Genomic DNA, 22,575 nt, shown 5'->3' with positions numbered 1-22,575 from the left:
AAAGAAGGCATGGGCAAACCTCCTCTTACTAAAACGGAGTTAATTGGTTTGAAGAAACCAAGCTGAGATACTTTGGAGGGAGGAACAGATTCAGTCATTGACCAAGTATTGCCCATGCCCAAAGGCACTGGTTTACTTGTTGCTGAAAACAACTGGAACACTTCACACTCCACCTTATTATGAACTAGAACAATGGAGTTTTATGAAACTCCTCCAATGTACCAAGGAGCTGGTGAACCACAGGCTGCCTGAGTCATAGACTGTCTCTGAATTTGGCAGAACTTAGGCCATTGCTGCTTAACTCAATTTTGGTTTATTTGTTAATTTTTCATAATTAGTTCATATTCTCCTCAGGTCACAGATCTCTACCTGATATTAAATTGGTTGCTTGACTGATTTAATTGAGTGATTTGCATTTGCTCATCTTATCCTTTTGGTCGTTAGGAGGGAGTTAATTTTGTAACAAAGCTTCACTGTTGCCTGGTTGACTCTGGAGGAATCTTCAGCCTTCCTGAAGCATAGTGTGCTGCTGCGAGAGGTACCCCCTTCCTTATGGGGATATAGATTTGTGGGGAACAATGAATTAATGCTGCAGTTTTATCTCCAGCATTAAGGGAAGCTTAGTGGTAGCAAAGGAAGAACATGAATTTTGGAGGCCAGAATAAAATGATCTTAAATACTAGTTTGACATTTTTCTTGAGTGAACATTGTCACATTATTTTACCTCTGGATTATAATAGACCCTTGAAATATTTAAGTAACAATCTTGAGGCATGGGAATCCTCAAATGTGAGAATACTACAGAATATTTCTGGAGAGCTACAATAGAGAGGTGAGAAGACAAACTCAAGCTGAAATAGAGGTGCTCAGAATAATTCCATCTTACTCCCTGATTAAAGACTTGCTCAACTACTTCAGCCTTCAACTTGGCATCAGCATCAAATGAATGCTTTTGAAAAATTACACATTATACACTTTTGGGGTTACTGGCAAATAGCTAAGATCCCCAAGGTTAAGTCTTCAAATGACAAGTCTACTATAATACCTACTTCTTAATTTTGTTGTAACAATCAGAAAATGTAACATAGGTAGAAGAGTTAGAACATAGTATAATCAATAAATATGACACTCCTTCCTTCCAAAATAATGTTTATTGGATAAATCAAGAAATATTGGTAAGGGAATTGCTTCTCTTCCTGTAGAAGTATGATAAGTGTAGGCAGTCTTCGGACATTTTTTCTAGAATTCTCTAGACTCATCACCTTGGAAACATTGGTTGTGTCCATACATTGGGTCTGTGGCCATATGAGGAAGAAGCCAGGTCATAATTGCTTGTTCACCCCTCCTCACTCCTCCCTCTTCTTGATTCTCTGTGAGGTAGGATTTGAGCTTATCTACAGTATGTATGTAGAGGGGAGGGAGGTTTTATTTTTTAAATTCATTTTCTTATTAACTAGATTTTTGTCAAATTTAAAAGGTGTCTTAAAAGATGGATTACATAATTAACATAAATCTCTGAAATAAATTAACAATAAGAAAGGAAAATTAAAAGAATCAACACTAACCTATTAAACACAGTTAACCCTTGAACAACATGGGGGTTAGGAGCACCAGCTCCCCCATGCAGTCAAAAATCTGCATATAATTTTTGACCCCCCCAAAACTTAACTACTAATTGGCTACTGTTGATTCAAAGCTTTATTGATAACAAATAGTTGATTAACACATATTTGGTACATGTATTATATACTGTATTATTAAATATAGTAAGCCAGAGAAAAGAAACTGTTACTAAGAAAATTATAAGGAAGAGAAAATATATTTACCATTTATTAAGTGGATCATTATAAAGGTTTTCATCGTTGTCATTTTCACATTGAGTAGGCTGAGAAGGAGGAAGAGAAGGGGTTGGTCTTGCTGTCCTAAGGTGGCAGAGGCAGAAGAGGTGAAGAGGTGGGAGGGGAGGCAAGAGAGTAAGGCATACTTGGTGTAACTTTTATTGAAAAAAAATCCATGTATAAGTGGATCTGCGTGGTTCAAACCTTTGTTGTTCAAAGATCAACTGTATATTATAGTTCATGTGAGAAGTCAGGGTCAGAGCAAGAAAGGCAAGAAGTTGTCTAAAACAAATAATCTGTATCCCATAATTCTTTCACATACACACAAATTAAATAGAACACTTTAAAAATTACTTCTACTGCTTCTAGTTTAAGATGTGCAAGATTTCATTTTAACATCTACTAAGAAAAAAGTAGAGATGCTCAAAGAGAAGTAAACTAATGACATTGTAGACAATGAAATTGTGGATAAACCAACAAATTATTTTAATAAACTTTCGGGAGATTGCAAATGAATGGGAATATCTTGGTGAATGAAATAGGCTAAGAAACTCATCATTTTATAGATGATAAGCTACAAGGAGATATTAGTCAATCTCTTCTGCAAAATCCCAGAAAGTCTCTGGCCTGAGTCCATAGCAAGGGAGTAAGAACTGGAGTTGAAATCAGGGGATTTGTTTGAAGTCTGCAATGAAGCTGCTGCAACCAGTACATACCTCAGTCCTTCTTCCCCAAACCAACATGCAAAACACCAGGTGGCTCTTCTCTAAAACTGAACAATGTTTGGGAAAAGCAAAGACTTCTAGTCCTAGTCACCTATGGATAAAGCATAGAAGGCTTTTCTGTGCTTGCAGGACTGAATGCAAATATTAATAAATTTACATGGTAAAAAAACCCCCAAAAGTATAATGGATAGGAGGAAAAATAGAACATGTAGAAGAAAGGGTAAGGATGCCAATACACTGATACCATTAATGCAGTCATAAATATTTGCTGAGAACCTACTGGGTGCAGATGTTGTTTTAGGTACTCGAGATACAGAGAAAGGTGAAAAAGACAAAACTTCTTACCCTTATGAAGCTTACATTAAATTATGCTTTTAATAAGTGAGTTGCAAGAGATACTGCAAAAGCTGATGGGATAAGAAATAGAGGTTTAAATGTATTGTTTAAAGATATAAAGGTAACTGATAGAATTATTAATACTAATAATATATATTGAGAAGAGTAGAGATGAGTAAGTGACCTGAATTTTAAGCTCTCATGTATGGGATTAATTAGATACTATTTAAAGTGGATAAATCAAAACAGAGATAAAATCATAGTATCTGGAATTAGGGAGGTAACCACTAAAACTACAAGCAGAAACAATTGGAAGAGTTTGCTTCTGGGATGTGGTATTGGGGGTAAGAAGAGAAAGATATGGGTGCTATTTTTCCTTTTTATCGTATATCCTATTTGCTTTGTTACCATGTGTGTATGTTATATTGATTAATATATATTTTTAAATTAAGTGACTTCTAAGAACAGTTACAGTTGAAGAAGGAGACCTATTTTTCATCTACCAAGTATCATGGATTAGGCATAAAATCATTAGAAATGGATTTTCCTTTCTGCATCCTTTAGTAAGTGTTTAAAAATAGATACCATTTTGATGTCTCGTCTTGGCTGTAGTGAATGGTAGAGTCAAAATAATAGGTTTGTGAAGACAGGAGCTGGAAGTGAAAGATAACGAGAAGTTTGTACAGTGTGTTATCAGAATAGCTTGAGTGCAGTTCATTTGAACAAAGTAATGTTTTCATTTCTCCATTGTTTAACTGTGTTTAACCCGCAGTGTTAAGGAAATTTGGAGCTAACATTTATTGAATGCTTTTTTTGTATAAAGTACTTTGCATATGATAAGCCATTTAACCTGCTCAACAACTTTATGAAATTGGCATTAATTTTCACATTGGATAGATGAGGAAATTGAAAATTAGACACATAACAAAGCTTGCTAAAGGCAACCTAATTTTTAAGTGGAGAGCTAGGTTTCCAGAGTATAGGTATACACTATTATATATCTATTCCAGAGTATATATAGTATATATAGTGTAACATGTTTATCTTTATAAGCTATTGGGAAACATCTCCCCGTGTGAACAAGAAATGGAAGAGCTGCTAAAGCAAAGCCCTTGAGTAGACACACAAGTAATTTTAAGTAAGAGTACAAATAATTCATCAGTAGTGACAAAAATGGAGAGTACATGACTCAGATATAATTAGGCAGGTAGATGTGAAGAGCTCGTTTAAGTTCTCTTCGGATTTCTCCTGTTTTATCATTGAAAAGGGGAGTTGGGTCATCAGTTAGGAGTAGCAGGAGAGGGGTGGGGTAAAGGTGTTGGGAGAAGTTTAAAGAGGAAAGGACAGGTGAATAAATGACTCCTGTAGGGAAGGTACTGGATAGTGTTGTCTGATGACATAAGATTCAAAGCTCTGTGTGTGTGTGTGTGTGTGTGTGTGTGTAGGGGTTAGGAGGAGAGATGGAAAAAGATTTAGAAGAGGAGCAAGGAGGACACATTTCCCACCTCCAGGCCTAGAGACCTGTAATGGCCACAACCTGAGAGGACTGGAGAGGAAGCAGGGAACTCAGGGAAGAGGCGGCTTTTAGTTGGAGCCCTCAGGAGAGAGGAGCATTCATGGACATTTTGAGGATGTTGGGTAGTGATGATGCACTGAGCACTCTTCAGGGTACAGCAGAAGGGTTGGAGGAGTTGGGGATGAGGTGGGAGCTGGAGTTACAGCCTTATGGATATTGGGGTTTGGGTTTGTGGGATCTCCTGAGAGGCCCGAGTTTTTTGTGCTGACTGAAGTAAGTGAGGATAAAGAGAGAGAGTGGTAGAGACTGTGAGTCTCCATTGGGAGGGAGCTCGAAAGCTCCTCTGTTTTGCTGCCAGTGGAGGGGTGGAGGATGATGGCGGACAGCCTCATGGTGAGCATGAGTGGTTCTGGGGCCATCTCCTCGCTTGTGTGAAATGAATCAACTTCCATGAGTGTGATACTTGTTCAATGTCTGTCTCCACCACCAGATGCTAAATTTACTCCATGAGGGCAGGGACAGTATAGCTTACTTTTGCATCTTCAGTGCCTTGAACAGTGCCTAGCACATACAAGGAGCCCAATAAATATATGTTGAATGAATACATAAGTAATGAAAGAATTGAGGATTCTTGGCACAGAGGTCAGTATAAGCAGCAATCTGATGAGGCTGCCAATAAAAGGATAAAGGGGATAATGTCCAGAGTGGAGAAGGTAATAATCTCTTTTTACTCCTCACTGGGCAGCATACATCTATAGGATTTTATCCATTTTTGGCCACTACACTGTAAGAAGGATGAAGTTCACTTCTTAGTATGTTAGGCAATTTTGGCTGCCAGAAAAAGGGACAACTTACGTCAGACTCTGTTAAGTACTGAGGGATTTCATGAAAAAATAATTGTAGGAGAAAGGCAACAGAAATCTCATGGAAGCACAGGAGTAGTTCTATATGTGGGCCTCATTGGGAATGAAACACACTTGGGGACCTGAGTTATTTAATGGCTCTCTCAGTGTCCAAAGGTTGAGAGTCAGTTCTCCCTCTTAATAGTGACTCAGCTCTTTTCTGTCTCTTGGTACTGCTCTAGGAATTCCTGATCAACCGTGTCACCCTTTATTCTAAATATACTTTTACCACTTCATATTTGCCTAGAGTTTCTGCTTATTCATTGTTTATGCTTAGTTACCCAATATGCTCTAAGGCTTTGAGGCTGCTCTTCCTCATCTTCCCCCATCATATCAGTCCAGATACTCTGTAATCACTTTGTAGACTTCTCTCAATATTTAAGCTTACCCAGTCAATTTTTCATTCCTATTTGTGGCTTTAAAAATGCTTCTCAATAGTTTTCTGTTCTCTCAGCTGTCTTCTCCTTTGTTACAAGAGGTCACAATTTCTTACTTGGTAGCAACTGACCCATCTTCCCCTTTTCTAAGCCCCTGAAAAGGGCAGGTGAAGGTGGGGGTGTCCTTTCCCTGTCATATCAATCTCTTCTGGTCTTCAAGATGGCATTTTAATCTTTCTACCTCTCTGTGAAGATCTCAATCTTTTGGCTTAGAAAATCTCTCTTATCCCCCAGGTTAATCAGTCTGTCTTCTTCAGATTTTGTGGTTGGTTGTCTTCTGTTCCTCCTTTGGTGAGATAGAAACTTGCTTTCTAAACCACTACAGTTCCTACTTGAATTCCTAAGCAAATCTGACATCTAAGAGACAGAGAAGGTTACACACAATTTTTTGGTGCCTTCCTAGCATTGTATTGTAGGTTTGTGTTGATCTTGTTCAGTTACTTCTCTATTTTGGCCGATGATCCATATGTATATCTAAGTACTTATGGACAACACCAACTCAGTGTCCTATGGGGCATTCAGATGAATCTTCCCCCTTATGTCCTTCCATGTTCCTACTTCTGCTAATTTCACCACCATCTACCCAGGAGCTAAAGCTCTCAAATGGTATTTATATTCCACTACTTCTCTCTTGTCCTCACTCTAGACACTTAATTAGTTGTCTAATCTCAGGCAAAGAGAGGTGTCAGGTGGTACGAATTTGGTAAATCAAAACATTTGTAAGGCTAAAGATTAAAAGGATGTGATGAGCTTGTCTACCTTTGTTTTTTGCTTTGCTGTTTCAACAAGAGGTGTGTTAGCAAATGCCCATGACAGAGAAGTTAGTGGACTTCAGCAAAGGAAAGAAGCAGCAATGAAACACGGTTCAAGTGTTCATGTACACTGTGCTCAGAGTTTGTTCTGTGAAGACCCGTCCTTTCTTCATCAGGGAGATGGAGTATACCAAATCATGTGAAGGTTACAGAAATACTTCCTATGACTGCTTCAAGCAAATCTCTATGCTTTCTTCCTTAAATGTCGTGCAGTTAAAGAAAAGTGCTTACTCGTCCTGTCTTACTTTATATATTGGAGTAAGCTCAAAATAATTGTCAGGCAACAGCTGCTAATAATTACAGAGAAAGCATTTTATGTCTGCCCAGCCAAAGCACTTTTTGTGTTTGACATGATGAGCATTGGTGGACTGCTTCTTTCTCTACTTTACCCAGTTTCAACTTTTCTTACCTTTGGTTGTATTTATTTCTACGATAAGTGCCACACCTGCCTCACTAACCCATCACATGTCCCTTTCTTGTTAGCTAAAGGCACCACCACGTCCAGTACAGACTCTGATCTTTGGTCTCTCAGCTTTTGACTAGCATGACATCAGCTGTCCAGGAATTGCCATGTCAGTCTGGAATCTGGAAGATAGAAAATGGTCTATAAAATAGTCTACTGCCACTTCCAGATTCTCTGTGGTGTCTTGAGAATAAATTGTCTGGGTATATATTGTTAAGTATACTCAATTTGTGTCTGTGGCGATCTGCCTGGTATTCTTGTTAGAAAGAATTTTACAAAATGTTTAGGTGCCTCCTGTGTATTGGGTAATTGTTAAGCATGTTCACACATGCTAACTTATTTGAGCTTCTTTAGAAATCAGTAAGACATCAGTTTCAGATTTTACAGATACAGAAAATAGTTGACTCAAGTCACATAACTAGTAAATGGATGAATGGAAATACTATGAGCTTGGCCTGGCTTCTGTCAAAACCATGCTTCTTGCAATACATATATAAAATATCTGTTTCTGTCAAAACCATGCTTCTTGCAATACATACATAAAATATCTGTTTCTGTCAAAACCATGCTTCTCGTAATATATATATATATATATATATATATATATAAATATATAAAATATCTGGATACCTGGATATAGATATTCAGATATCTTTTCCTTCCTAATTTTATATATATATATATATATATATATATATATATATATATATTACATACACACACACACACGTATGTGCATGTAAGTTACATTATATATATATGTTACACTAGGGTAGCTAGCTACTATGTCTTACCTCTTGTCCCTGTATTTATTTATTTATTTATTTTTGGAGATAAGGTCTCCCTCTGTCACCCAGGCTGGGGTGCAATGGTGCGATCACAGCTCATTGCAGCCTTAACTTCCCAGGCTCAAGCAATCCTGCCATCTCTGTTTCCCAAGTAGCTGGGACTACAGATGCAGACCACCACTCCTGACTAATTTTTTTACGTAGAGACAGGGTTTCACTATGTTGCCCAGGCTGGTCTTGAACTCCTGGGGTCAAGCAATTCCCCTGCTTCAGCCTCCCAGAGTGTTGGGATTACAGATGTGAGCCTTTGCACCTGGCCTCTTGTCCCTGTCTTAATTTTCCACCTTCAGTTTGTAGCTTAACATCAGAAAATTGCATTTCTTCTGGCCCTTTGACATTGGACAACCTGTCCTCTGCCTGCATTTTCACTTTTTGGTTACTTTAGCCTTTAACTTCTGGAAGAAAGAGATATTCAATAGTGTCATAGCATTAGATAATAGAACTTAGATTTGCTCCAGATTCTACTGCTTCTTCAAGGCATTAATTGGGATAAGTTATCAATCTCCCTAGCACTCAATTTCCTTATATGCAGAATAAACAGATTGGATGAAATTGTCTAAGGCTACTTCCTCCTCTAATAACAGTTTTTAATTTTAATTGAGAGTTAATGATGTCTTTGCTAGGATGTAGGTATTATTTAAGTTTTCATTTAAAGAAACTGAAAATAAACACTCTCATTGAGGAAACTGAAGCTCAGGAAGTTTAAGTAACTCACCCAAAATGACAGCACTAACAGGTTGTTGATCTTGGATTTGAACCCAGTTACTTGCGTATAAAGTCAAATACTCCTAACATGGCACACAAATGATCCATGAGCTTGCCTCTTCAGACTTAACTCTCATACTGCAACAATATATTCTAGTGACCGATGTGTTTGTAGATTCCCTGTACATGGGCAGGGTGTATGAAGAATTTTAATTGTGTTTTATATCTCTGAGCCTTTACTTGTGTTCGTAATTTCCCTCTCTGGTGTATGTTTGCTTCCTCTCACCACCTGAGTAATTCCCATTTTTTCTTTCATAACTTAGTTCACGTGTCTTTTTCTCTAGAAAGCTTCTCAAATTCCCTGGTTGAGAAATGCTGTGTTCCTTATTCTCATAATACATTATGTGTACTTTCATTTTCAAATGTACCACATTTTCTTAAATGCACGTATTTTATTCTGTCTCCCTCATTAAATCATAAGCTCTTGGCAAGAGTGCACTCGTCCTAGTTATCTTTTTATCTTGGAATCTAGCACATGCACAGTAAATCTTATGTGAACTTAATTGATCACAATGGTGCCAAGCACAGGGATTTACCCTTGTTTTTCTCAAGTTGTTTTCTGAGTATGGTTATATTCACATCCTCATTTTACAAATGGAGAAATGCAGGCTACATAACCCAGGATAGAACCTCAAGATCTTACCCACGATCAGACTTCTAGAAGGAGTTATCTGTGCACATTTCCCCAATGCCTTCACTTCCCTTTCATAGCTAAGTCTCTCCCAATTCACCACACTACTCAGATTGTTCTGGCTAAGATCTCAATGGTATCCATATTACAAAATCCAATATCTATTCCCAATCTTCCCCATACTTGGTTTTCCCTGAGTGATCATTCTCCTCATTTGATAGTCTTTCTTTCCATGGCTTCTGTAACACACAACTTACTATAACACAAAAATCTAGTGTTCCTGCTACCCCATCTGGCCAACCCTTCTCATTCTACTTCGGGAGTGCCACCTTCTCTATTTAGAAATTGAAGTTCTTCAAAGATCAGTCTTGGACCCTTGTTTCTTTCTAATCTCACATTCTTTTCCTATGATGGCTCTTACACTCCCACAGCTTATAAAAAATGTTATGTATGCACCAGTGATTTAGAGATTGATATATACATAATATACACCAATATTAAACACAGACATTTCTAAGCTCCAAAGACATACCTGCAATATTTACTTAGTAAGTGTTACTAAGTAAATGTTACTTACTCTTGGATACCTTTCATACATCCAAAATTTTTTTTTTTTTTTTTTTTTTTGAGACGGAGTCTCGCTCTGTCACCCAGGCTGGAGTGCTGTGGCCGGATCTCAGCTCACTGCAAGCTCCGCCTCCCGGGTTCACGCCATTCTCCTGCCTCAGCCTCCCGAGTAGCCGGGACTACAGGCGCCCGCCACCTCGCCCGGCTAGTTTTTTTTTTTTTTTTTTGTATTTTTTAGTAGAGACGGGGTTTCACCGTGTTAGCCAGGATGGTCTCGATCTCCTGACCTCGTGATCCGCCCGTCTCGGCCTCCCAAAGTGCTGGGATTACAGGCTTGAGCCACCGCGCCCGGCTCTTTTTTTTTTTGAGATGGTGTCTTGCTCTGTCGCCCAGGCTGGAGTGCAGTGGCGCCATCTCAGCTCACTGCAAGCTCCACCTCCCAGGTTCACGCCATTCTCCTGCCTCAGCCTCCTGAGTAGCTGGAACTACAGTGCCCGCCACCACGCCTGGCTAATTTTTTGTATTTTTTGGTAGAGACGGGCTTTCACCGTGTTAGCCAGGATGGTCTTGATCTCCTGACCTTGTGATTCGCCCGCCTTGGCCTCCCAAAGTGCTGGGATTACAGGCATGAGCCACCAACCCCAGCCCATACATCTCAATTTTTTACATGTCAGGATTTGAACTCATTTTTTAGTCCATCAAATCTACTCTTAATTTATATAGTCTCAATTTCCCTACCCCCCATTCTCCCAATTGCTCATAACAGAAATGCTAATGTTATCCTTGACTCTTGTCTGTTTTAAAACATCTGTCAAGGCATTACCTTGTAGACGAACCTTGCAACTGTCTACTTCTTCATATATCCATTGCTGTGCTTCTGGCTCAGCTGCTACCATCTCCTTCATGAACTATAGCAATAGCCTCCCAACTGGACCTTTACTTTCACCCACACTGCTGTCATCATCTCTCTTTGCTCATCTCCTCCATTTTTTTCTACATATAGACCACTAGTCTTTAAAAATGAAAAATTAGCCGGGCATGGTGGTGGGGGCCTGTAATCCCAGCTATTCAGGAGGCTGAGGTAGGACAATCACTTGAACCTGGGACACAGAGGTTGTAGTGAGCTGAGATCATGCCACTCCAGCCTGGGATACAGAGCAAGGCTCCATTTCAAAAAAAAAAAAAGTTATATCCCTGATTTAAATCCTAAAATGTTTTCCATTTCTCTTAGGATACAAAAGAAATTCTTGATATGGCTTACAAGGTCCTGCATGATTGGATGCTCACCTTTTAATTTTTCCAACATTGTTTTCCATCTTAGCACTGATCACAGTTATAATTATGTCATTATTTATGTGCTCTATTTTAAAAAACTATTTTCCCCACTAGAATGTAAATTCGGTGAGATCTGTGTCCAGATTTGTCCTTGACTTAAACTGTTTTCTGCCACTATAACAGAATATCTGAGACTGGGTAACTAATAACAGAAATGTATTTATTTATTATTCATGCAGGCTGGAAAGACAGAAAGCATGGTGCCAGCATCCGGCCAGGGCCTTCGTATTGTATCATCCCGTGGTGGAAGGTAGAAGAGCAAGCAAGCTTGTGAGACAGAGAGGATGGGAGCCAAACTTCATTAGTTTATAGGAACCCAGTCCCACAATAAGTAACCCACTCTCATGATAATGGCATTAATCCAACCATTCATGAGGGCAGAGCCTTCCTGATCCAATCACCTCTTAAAGGTCCTACCTCTTAATACCATCACAATGGCAATTAAATTTCAAAATGAATTTTGGAAGAGACATTCAAACTACAGCAGTCCCCTTGATCACTGAGTCATAGGAGCATAGCATAATGCCTTGTATACAAAAGATAGCCAATAAATATTTGTTGAACGAATTAATGAATCAATTAATTAATGACACCTTTTTGAGTTGCACTAAAAATAGGTCACCTTTTAGAGTTCCCCTCTGGATAATTCTCCCAATTCAAATATCCTTAAAAATTCTAATTTTTAAGAATTAAACCTAGCTACATTGTATCCCAAATTATCCACTTTTCTGCCTATCATGCTTATTGTACATAAAACTCTACTATATGCCAAGCACAGAAGTAAGAGAAGTAAAAAGGCAGCGAGGTACAGTGGGCAAAAAGGAGACACAGAATACATCAAACTGTTTTCAACCCTTTGTAACAAATATTTACTAACCTGAGTACTGGTGTACTGGTGTATTTCTCTCATTCGAAAGATGATTGCTGTGGCTATTGCTATAAAGGAGGTGGGCTGCCCAACTTTTTGTGCTGTGTGTTCCATGATGTTTGGGCCACAATGCCCTTTCAGTGTGCATATGCCTTAAGTGGCATTGATGACCGATGAATATGAGTTCATTTCCATTGTCATAAACTCTAAGGAACTAGTCCAATCCTTTTAGGAAAGTGTTGTTATGCTGGTTATTGTTTTCAGCTTGTATATCTTGGCTGTCTTTTACAGACATGCATATGCTATGCTGTAAGCCTTAGTCTAATATAATAGAAAATATGACCTGTATTTTTGTGTGGCCAATTGTTTTCTCGTGTTACAGGCAGTGTAGCCTTGTAGAACTCAGGTAAAGAATAGAGTGAAAAGTAGCCAATGTTAGTAATAGACTGAATTCTGTGTTAGTCATCGAGCTTTCTTTGTTAGGTAATTCTAAGCAAGAGATTGCACGACTATCTCATATCATTGTGTTTCAGCATTTTCAGTGAATGTGCACCTTCTAATATTGAAAGTTAAGTGGCCAGGGTGACAGTGATGAGTGAGCAAAAGTCAAGATGCATACACATAGCAAAAATGATTCTATGTTAAGAATGTTAACATTGTCAGGAGTTTTCAGGCTTTGGTTACTATTTGTATGCTCTTTTTAAATCCCCAGCACAGCAGTACTCAAATTAGTACTGGAGAACTATCAAATGGCATGTGAAAAAATATCTACGGCTACGTGTTTGCTTGTAATTTAATTTATTTTAATTACTAAATCACTTGCACCCAGGAAATCAGCAGTTTTTTTCTTGAATAAGTGAAAACATATAACTTTAGCACAGCATTAATGTTTTGTTGTACTAAATATTTAGCAACAAAAAGTTCACTGTCTTGGACTGCCATATACATTGTGGATTTTTGTAGGTTGAACAAAATATGCCACATTAAAGTACTGCAAATTCATAGACTGAAATCTAGGGCAAAGTTCAAATCCCTTCAACTGTTTTTTTTTTTTTTTTTTTTTTCTTGGCAGACTGTGTGTTTCTGTTCAACCACAATGCTAATCCCGCCCTGAACTCTTATTTAAATGTCTTTTTATTAAAATCTTTATTTAATCTGATTTAAACAGAAGTTTTTTACTGGGAAGAAAATTAAGAGATTATAGCATTATAACATATTGTAAACATTTTGCAGAACCACTAGTTAGTATTAACTGTCAGTTAATGCAGAATAAACCATGATAACAAAAATATTCTGAGATAGTGTACATAATACATCTTCTAGACAAACTTCTAAGTACTACAGCTCTTTGTGCTTAAGCCTGTGTTATGAAATCTTTGCTAAATAAAAGTTTATCCCTTTTCTGTGTTGGGTGGGTAGTGTGGTGTGAACACACTCAAATCTTCATGGCTGAACTTTGGAATCAGTGCTCAGCAGTGATTCTGACCTGGTTCTATGGCGTGCAGAGGTGTGTAAAGAAACCCTCCTCAGGGACGCACATCCCCAGACTGCCCTTTTTCTCTAACTCAGGCTGACTTTAGAACCAGGTGTACCTAAACCACACTTTGTCTCGGGTGGGGGTGGGGAACAAACATAAAAAAACAAAAACAAAAAACCCACAAAACTATCATGCTGTTTTTTCTCCTTTTTACGTTTCTCACTGTCTATTTTGGCAACATCTACAGCGAGAGAAAGCACTAGATGCTCCCAAGCTTGGTCCAGGATCAGCTGCTACAAATCATCTTCCCTCCCTTCCTTCTGGGACGTTTGTGCCAAAACAGCTCAGGATGAAAGGCATTTTCAGTTTTTGCTGTACTTTTCCTCTTGGTTAAAGACATGGAAAATTAGAAGAGAGAAACTGCAAAATGAGACCATAAGAGCTGAAAATGCTGAGGGTACCCAAAAGCAACAGGAAAGCCCCCACTCCGTCTGTCATAGCTAGAGAAGGGAGGGTGACTGGACTGAGAGGGGAGAGCTGGTCCTGCAGGGAGGAGGTTGGAGTTCCGAGGTAGAAGTCCAGTTCTTCGGCTTCTCTAAGATGGAGGAAAAGGACAAGAAATGGTACAGGGAAAGACCATGTAGAGAGTAAAAGAATAATCGGAAGGCTTTACCTAATGCTCTGTGTCTTCTCTGGAAAGACATTCTCTGTGAGGAGGCCGTCATCAGAAATGAGGAAGATGGCTGAGGAGAGAGCAAGGAATGGCTAAAATGCAAAGGCTGAGTGTTGTTGGAGAAGGAGGAGGGGATATTAATGGTCTTTCGGTGGTTAGCAGGACTCTATGACTTAGTAATAATGGATCATAAGCAGAAGTGGGTACATATTCCATCTTTAAGAAAAATAATACAAAATTACCAATACAGATTATGTACAAAAGTAAACATTTAAGATAAAAAATTACAACAAATTACAATAATTTATGTTTGCTACTTCACAAAAATATATGACTGTGGGAACCATTGCCAGGCTCTTGAGGGCTTTGGAAAGAGCCTCTTGCAAAAAAGGAGGTTAAACCTTAAAGCTTCATTAGCTTCGTGGTAAATTCACCTCTGGTCACAAGAATAGAAATACCACCAGAGTAAAGGTCTGACTGGCACAGTATGACATTTCAGACAGCATCTTAAAGGCACTTTTGTGGGAGCAGATGACACATGCCTTCACAATACTGGCCTCAAACTATTCAGAACACCACTAACTTCTGATTTTTCTATAAAACTTGAAGAAGAACATGCATATGAAGATGCTTTAAAAACTCTTAAAAGTCTCCCTAAATGTTAGTGTTTTTTTCTTACATTCTGCAAACTCCACTGTGCCTCAATCAACAATCAAATTTGGCCAGATGCAATGGCTCACTCCTGTAATCCCAGCACTTTGGGAGGCCGAGGCAGACGGAACACAAGATCAAGAGATCGAGACCATCCTGGCCAACATGGTGAAATCCCGTCTCTACTAAAAATACAAAAATCAGCCAGGTGTGGTGGCGCGCAGCTGTAGTCCCAAGCTACTCGGGAGGCTGAGGCAGGAGAATAACTTGAACCCGGGGGTTGGAGGCTGCAGTGAGCCAAGATCGTGCCACTGAACTCCAGCCTGGGCGACAGAGTGAGACTCCATCTCAAAAAAAAAAAAAAAATCAAATTTACCTAAGCATTCAACAAACCTATTTATTTTTTACCTTGTACAAGTACTTTAGGGTTTCACAAATAATTGCTATGTGATATTACCTTTCATTTTTCTTAGAACATTCTTTTTTCACCTTTGTATTCCATAGTTGAGACAATAAATTTTATAAATTTTAGTCCCCATTTACAAGCGATTCACCCTCAGCCTTCATTTTTCTTTTTTTTTTTCTTTTCTTTTTTTCTTTTTCTTTTCCTTTTTTTTTTTTTTTTTTGAGACGGAGTCTCGCTCTGTCGCCCGGGCTGGAGTGCAGTGGCCGGATCTCAGCTCACTGCAAGCTCCGCCTCTGGGGTTTACGCCATTCTCCTGCCTCAGCCTCCCGAGTAGCTGGGACTACAGGCGCCCGCCACCTCGCCCAGCTAGTTTTTTGTATTTCTTAGTAGAGACGGGGTTTCACCGTGTTAGCCAGGATGGTCTCCATCTCCTGACCTTGTGATCCGCCCGTCTCGGCCTGCCAAAGTAATGGGATTGCAGGCTTGAGCCACCACGCCCGGCCAGCCTTCATTTTTCTGTAATAAAGTTCTAACTTCTGCTTTCGTCGTCTTTTGGTAACTTCTTAATTCCCTTGATGATACACAGTTCTCATCTCTGTTCTTTTTCTGGGTTGATCCTTATTTTTCTTAAAGCACATGGCCAAAACTACAACCAAGTTTGCATGGAAGAAAGTGTCATCATTTTATAAATCATTCTAATGCATGTGTGTGAGTTTTTAATTCTGTTGCTACATTATGCCCGGCATTTGGTTGGTTGTTGGCCATAATGAGATTTTTTTCAGTTTGATGTCTCTTTTAGATTCTCTTTAATATTATTTAGATTCTCAATAATTCTCCTTGGAATCATAGGAGAAATTTGGTCAGGATAATCCAGAAGTTTGAAGTAATGGGCAAAAGCACTCAAACTACTGGGGAGAGTGATGAATGAAGCAGACAGGAAGTGATAGAAAGGAGTGGGGTTGCAATCTGAAAAGAAGCTTTTGAGAGATCAAAAAACAAAGTCACAGGATAAGGAGCAGTTTTTAATTGACAAGATAAAAGGATTATAATCCTAGAGAAAAAGCAGGAAGTTGGCACCAGGTTGATATAATGAAGGTAGAGTTTTACCTTGTAATAAGGTCCAAGGTTCTTTCATTCAATGAGTGGCCAGTGTGGGGTGGAGTAGCAGGTCAGGATGATCAACTAGATAGAACTTGTGTGGTAGGGAATAGAAGAATGGTTCTCAACGCTGACTGCACATCAGAACCACCTGGAGAGTTTTAAAGCCTATCAAGGCCCAGGTCCCACAGGCCAATTAAATCAGAATCTGGAGGTGGGGCGAGGCATTGGCAGGTGTGAAAAATCACCAAGTGATTCTTGTATGCAGCCAGAATTGAGGACTATGAGTTTGAGCAATTGTTTGCACCTGCAGAAGTTTTTATACTCTTGCTGCTTCATCTGGCCTTATTACCTTTACCAATTAAATCAGACGATTTGAGGGTAAGATTTTGGCTCTGTGTCCCCATCCAAATCTCATCTCAAATTGTAATCTCCCTGTGTCAAGGGAGGAACCTGGTGGGAGGATCATGGGGGCGGTTTCCCTCATGCTGTTCTTGTGATAGTTCTCATGGGATCTGATGGTTTAAAAGTGGAGGTTTCCCCTCCTTGCTCGTTGTTCTTTCTCCTGATGCCTAGAAGGTGTCTGCTTCCCTTTTGCCTTCTGCTATGATTGTGAGTTTCCTGAGGCCTCCCCAGCCATGCAGATCTGTGAGTCAATTAAACCTCTTTTGTTTATAAATTACCCAACCTGAGATAGTATCTGTATAGTAGTGTGAACATGGGTTAATACATTAAGATATAGGCAAAAGCCATTTAAAAAATTCCCCAGTTGTTTCCAACCTGCAACCAAGTTTAGGAACCACTGAGTTAGAGGGATTGTATCCTGTGATCTCCCGTGTACCATGAATAAAATGAAATTATATTGTATGATAGTTCTTGTGTATTAAAATAATACTTTGTTTTGAAGTTTGCAGTTTAATGCACAGGAAGGAATCCAGATGCTGCTCTTTGTGTTAGTGGTTTTTTTTTTTTTTTTTTTTTTTTGAGATGGAGTCTCACCTCACTCTGTCTCCCAGGCTGGAGTGCAGTGGCGCGATCTTGGCTCACTGCAACCTCGGCCTCCAGGGTTCAAGTGATTCTCCTGCCTCAGCCTCCTGAGTAGCTGGGGTTACAGGTGCCCACCACCATGCCTGGCTAATTTTTGTATTTTTAGTAGAGATGGGGTTTCTCCATGTTGGTTGGCCAGGCTGGTCTCCAACTCCTGACCTCAGGCGATCTGCCCCGCTAGGCCTCCCAAAGTGCTAGGATTACAGGCGTGAGCCACTGCATCGGGCCTGTTTGTCTTACTTCTGATGGTTTAGTACACCCTTCTAATTTAAGAAAATGAGAAAAGACAGAATTTTGAAAAAAGGAAGAGGCCTTAGAGAAGAAGTCACAATCTCTTTTTTTTTTACATATGAGAAATAAGGGGCCCATAAAGGATAATTTAATTGTTCACAATCTCTTGGGTAGTTAATAACAGAATAGGATCCCCTGACAGATCATTTTCAATTTTCTTTCTACTCCCTAATGCTGGCTTCATTACAACTCTTAGTTTTGAAGTGATAAACACTAAAAGGGATATGACTTCATTTATAAAATCTATGGAGCACATGGACAGGGTGAATGTGAATTTGTCCATAAAACTCTAGAACACTAGAAGTAAAAGTTGCCCTCAAAGCATGAAAAAGTTTATTTTAAAACAAGTAAATTAAACTACTAAAGTATCCCCTAATACCAAGCATGGCATTTTAATTAGCGTCCATGAGAATCTTTCAAGTCAAAAGGATGGCCACTGGGTAGCCATTCTATTTATGTAGGAAGGCTAAAAGTTTTGGGGTCTTCAGACCTGGGAAAATATGTGAGCTTCATAAGGTCACATGCTAGACTGTAAAAGGAAATTTTGCAATCAGTACTTAAACTCTTAATCATGTGGCTCATGTGTTTTCATACTCCCTGAGTTGGTTAGTCCAATTCCTGACCTAAGCCAACCTAGAAGAAAACAGAACAAAAGCAGATCTCTTTTGGGAATAAAGTTAACTGCATATGATTATATTCTGTTTGTTAAATATGCACACTTCCTTGTGTATTCATGGACTTTGGTCCCAGTAAATGATCTTTGCAAAAAATGTCGTGGGCACATCCTACCTACACTGAATGACATTCTTTGACAGGCAGGTTGCTAGTTGCCAACTGCAGTGTTTTGTTTCCAGCTGTTTCCCAACCCGTATCTTTCCATTGGCTGTAATGAAAAGACTAGAGCATGCTGATGAAGCCTAAAAGCAATTCCAAGGAGGGGAAGTGAATAAATTAGATCATAGAATTGGATTTAGAAAGGTTTCCATGGGCTGAAATGAGCAGCAAAATCTAAGCAGATGCAATTCTGTGGAGAGAGAAGACAGGTCTAAGTACTTGAACACAGTATATCAGTAAAGAGGGGAACATACTTGTCGTAAGGTATTTGAAGGGCTGTTATTAAGAGTGTCTAAGCCCAAAGTCCATAGACCATTCATAGGCCTTCAGAACCCTGCAATTCCCCAAAAGATTGTAAAAGTTTTTATTCATGTCTAAATTTTTTTTTTCCTGGAGATGAGGCCTGTCTTTTTTATTTAATGCTCAAAATAAGAAAAATCAGATTAAACCTAAAAGTTATAACTAGGGAAAATAAAAGGCAGCTGCAGATCGATTTAGTTTCAGTGTGAGGAAGAAATTTCTGACATTTAAAGTTGTTCAAACATGGAATGAGCTACCATGGGAGGTTTCAAATTTCTAGGCCATTTGGCAAGAATATCATAGAGGGTATTTAAGCAACAGTGAGTGGTGAAATGTGTTTACGTTTCTATAAAACAAACAACTGTGCACATAGAATGCCTCAGTAAAATTAATGTGAATTCTGGTAGAGTTAGGAATTCTCAGAGCACTGAGGCCCTGAACCAAGAGACCACAAGTGATGACAAGAATTGCGGGTAGTGGGGGTGTTGGGGGTGCATTTGCCTCCTTTGGGCAGATCCTGGTTATTGATAATTAGACAAAAAAGACAGCCTAGTGGTTTCATTTTGCCTTTGCACTGTTGGAGGACTTGCTCTACACCTGGGTCGTTTATGGTTATTTAATAAAGCACTCACAAACAGTTACAATGGGGAAGTTGGTAGAAAAATAAAGGGTGAGGGTATAGTGGTTAAGACCATGGACTGGGGAGATAGGCTGCCTGAATTTCACTTCTGCCTCTCTTTTTACTAGCTGTGTGTGACCTCAAAGAGATTGTATAGCCACTCTGTGCTTCATTTCCCCAGATGTGAAATGAAAATGAGAGTAGTACCTACATTATATATTGGAAAATAAATACAAAAAATCATGTGAAGAATTAAAAACCATGCTCAAGAATGGTTGGCTATATGACTGTTGTGGTTTCCAGTTATTGAATGAAGATATTTGAATTATATTACAAACTGTCGTTTATTTGCTGTATGATGTAGGGAAAATACCTTATCTCCCTGGCTTCATGCTTCCCACCTATAAAATGGTGAACACATTTACGTTGCATGGAGATAATATCCAATTTAGTACTGGCTTTAACAAGTAAAAAAGTTAAAGTACCCCTAAAGGTCTTACTTAGAAAGCAGAGTTCAACCATGATTTTTTATAAGTTTAGGCTTATAGTAGCACGTTAATTTTTAGTTTGGGAGCAGTGCTTTAGCTTAGATTTTGAAATCATCAGCAAAGTGTACTATCTGCACTATCATCAAGTTTTGTCAGAGCCTCACCCATGTTTTAAATCTGCTGTCTCTAGACCTCTACCCAAAACTTTTTATTTGAACGTCTTAAGGTATATTTTGTATCTGAAGATTTCATGGGTTTCACAGTAATTCCTGAGTTGGCCACCACCTAGAGTTGTGATTCCCAGATCTAGAGAGTTCTGCCTCCCAAGCAGTTGGAGCCTTGGATACCTCCTATCCGATGACTGATCCTCCTTTGCTTGAATCTTTAGGAAAAGAGAGCACTTGCCAATTGACTAGGAGTTCATCACACTTTATAGTCTATCTAAAGTTTTCTTTTCTTTTCTTTTTTTTGAGATGAAGTCTCGCTCTTGTCCCTCAGGCTGGAGTGCAATGGTGTGATCTCGGCCTCCCAAAGTGTTGGGAATAGGCCTGAGCCACTGTGCCCGGCCTGTTTAAAGTTTTCTTTTCATCTTAAAATGCATTGTATATATGTACTCAATGTGTAAGAATGCATAAATCCTTAGTTAATAACTGATGCAGCTTCACATTAAGGGCTTTGCCTTTAAATTTAACTTCAAATGCTAAATTAGTAGTGTGGGCAAGCACACATCAATAAAGTCTATTGGTTTGGACTCTACTATTTTGAAGTTCATCATAATTGGCTAGACTGTGTACATTTGCTAAATAAGTTGTCATCTTTATAACACAAATTAATAGCATGCCCAAACATTTAAGAAGCTTAGAACGAACTGCTTTTAAGGACCTTGAAGTACTGTATAAACAACTACTGAAATGCTAATTATAATCTAGTCTTATCTATTTATCACATTTTTTTTCTTGAGAGGAGTCAGAGACTGAAGGGGTTGACGTGGTCAACCTTCAAATCTGGGTTCCTGGCATTCCTTGAAAAGAATGATTTTATCAGGTACTTATCTCCTGGCCAGGCTTTTGGGTTTTTGTTTTTTGGTTTTTTGTTTTGTTTTGTTTTTCTCACCTGCCTGTCCTGCTTGAGCTGCCATTTTCATTTATTATTCATGCAAAGTATTTGAGAGCTAGTCCATGCTGATTTGCAGATGTCAGATTTTCTTCAGGCCATTCAACTTCCTTGGTGTGTTTGGGAAATCTGCCTTCTATTTGTTGTGTTGGGTTAAAAGTAAAATAATCAGGAAGGAGACAGCCCTTCATGAGGCTTTCCTTCATTACTAGGAAACATCTCTGGGACAGCCCTGTCAAGCCACTGCAACCTGGTGCTCTTAAAGAACTCACAGTCCTGAAGCTCCCCTGCTTCTTGCTCCGCCGGCGTTCCAGACCCTCTGTTCCCTCTGTTGTATGTGACTTTCCTCCTCAGAAGGGCACCACAGTTTAAAATTTTGTTCTTTGAACATTTCCTTTCCCAAAGTTCAAAAATGATTAAAAGACAATTTTTCATCTTGTTTTCAAAAATGGAGGAGCTGTGACTTCAAACTCTTAGATATAAACTTTCTTCTCAATGTGGAAGCAACTTGAATTTTAGGATTAAAATCCAATCTTCAAATAACTACAAAATCAGGGAAAATAAGCCCCTCTCCTTCTCCTTTGCACCCAAAAATCCAGCCATATTGACCTTTTCATGGATCCCCAGTTGCTGTCCAGAAATGCATTCTGCCTTGGAGGAGCTTGCATTTGGGTGAAGGATCCAATCAGAAAAATAGATTTTCATGAAGGAAGATGACTTTATGAGAGTAATTCAAAGTACATGCTGGTGAGGGGAGCACCTGTCACAGCTCAATGGGGGCAGTGCACGGGTCTCCTTTCTGGGGAGGGGATGTTTGAGCCAAGTTCTGAAGGAGAAGGCCTTGAGGATCCCTCACACAGAGGGTTGGGGTCTGTGAGAGGAGAAGAGAGGCTTTCCAGGGCAAAGGTAGGGTGCATTTCTGGATTATTGTGTCTATCACAGTGTCCGGCTAGTCCTCAAATTATGTTTGTAGCATGAATAAGTTTGCAGCATTATCGAGAATTATAATCGGGCCATTCTAAAAGTATTAACAAAATTAGTGTAGATTGCAGAAATGGCAAATTTAGAGAGCTCATCATTAGGCAAGTACTCTGAAATAGAAGAGAAAGTTAAGGTTATTTAACTTATAGTAAAATTCCATTAAAATGATATCACAATAAATTACAAAAATGTAATAAAAATAATTTAACAGAATTAATGCAAAATGTAAATACTAAAATTATTGTTGTCTTTTTATAACAGATGTGATTTATTTAAGTAGATAGACTATCTCATACATGGCTTGAAAAGTACTGTCTGGTAAAGGTTTTTCTTTATTTTAACTCGGCTTATGAGACAGGAACTTTCATGGCTTTTGAAAATTACTTCTTTTAAAATGAAACCTCTGATCCAAAAATAAAGCATTATAGATTGACATTTTTGAAATAAGTTTTTATTTTCAGGAATTTCATAGGAATGAAGTGAATTTATACTTCAAAAGATAAAACTAAAATAAAGTTATAATAAAACACTATGACCAAGACTAGTTAGAATTA

At 38.8% G+C, this 22,575-nt stretch overlaps 2 long non-coding RNA genes across 6 annotated transcripts; one reads left to right on the top strand and one right to left on the bottom strand.

Moving 5' to 3' along the window:
* Positions 1-1,132: 1,132 nt before the first annotated feature.
* Positions 1,133-21,170, bottom strand: LOC139357171 (uncharacterized). 5 transcript variants are annotated; one of them, XR_011609923.1, is made up of 6 exons: positions 21,041-21,170; positions 14,194-14,263; positions 3,485-3,552; positions 2,555-2,654; positions 1,827-1,922; positions 1,133-1,394 (listed from the first exon to the last, which is right to left on the bottom strand). It is a non-coding gene; the product is annotated as an uncharacterized lncRNA (long non-coding RNA). The 5 variants fall into 5 exon arrangements; XR_011609922.1 differs by lacking the exon at positions 21,041-21,170 and adding an exon at positions 16,358-16,461; XR_011609921.1 differs by lacking the exon at positions 3,485-3,552.
* Positions 1,272-11,505, top strand: LOC105468233 (uncharacterized). The gene is made up of 3 exons (XR_979399.3): positions 1,272-1,377; positions 3,352-3,462; positions 11,355-11,505. It is a non-coding gene; the product is annotated as an uncharacterized lncRNA (long non-coding RNA).
* Positions 21,171-22,575: the final 1,405 nt, after the last annotated feature.

Source organism: Macaca nemestrina, chromosome 11, assembly GCF_043159975.1.
Source record: "Macaca nemestrina isolate mMacNem1 chromosome 11, mMacNem.hap1, whole genome shotgun sequence".
Classification (NCBI taxonomy): domain Eukaryota; kingdom Metazoa; phylum Chordata; class Mammalia; order Primates; family Cercopithecidae; genus Macaca; species Macaca nemestrina.
Note: the sequence above shows the minus strand (reverse complement) of the source record. Positions and strands in the feature narration are given on the sequence as shown.